Here is a 683-nt window from a genome sequence, read left to right as displayed (position 1 = left end):
AACTCCTGAGCTCAAACAGAGAGCCTCCCAGAGAGCTAGGATTACAGGCGTGAGCCACCGCGCCCGGCCAGGAATATATATTTTTGAAAGAATTAAAGTCCTTTGTTAAGCAAATCAAAGTATGGCTACAGGAGAAAAAGAAATATCTAAGTTACAGTCAACACGGATTATTTACTTAAGGTCTTATATTTTTACTTGTATATATACCATATCACAGCACAAAAACACACCCTATCTGGCTCTCTTAAGGTACAAGATAAATCAGAAAATTAATGCACATTCCTTGAGTGGCATCTTCTCTGGATGTTTGTATATTGGGTGTGGTTGTGAATTCAAGGGTTTCTTGGGTCTCTCACAAGGATTCTCCTTTCTTTTTAGTGTTTTTATTCCCTTATTTTCCTTCTACTCACAAAGAACTGACATTTTTACATTTAATACCCAATTTTCACCTTGCTCATGTCAGTTCTTTGAAATGTTATTGCCTATGAAATATGATATGCACTCTTTTAACAGAAGCAGAAGCTAAAAGATGCAGACACCACACAATTTAATTCAAGGGTTATTTTCAATATAGAAAAAACAATGATAAAAATTCAGTTGCCAACTTAGAGGATATTATACATTATGAAATGTTCTATTTTATTTCCATGGCCTGAAATTTATTTCTCATTCAAGAAAACAAA

Source organism: Propithecus coquereli, unplaced genomic scaffold, assembly GCF_000956105.1.
Source record: "Propithecus coquereli isolate 6110/MARCELLA unplaced genomic scaffold, Pcoq_1.0 Scaffold468, whole genome shotgun sequence".
NCBI classification, from domain to species: Eukaryota; Metazoa; Chordata; class Mammalia; order Primates; family Indriidae; genus Propithecus; species Propithecus coquereli.
Note: the sequence above shows the minus strand (reverse complement) of the source record.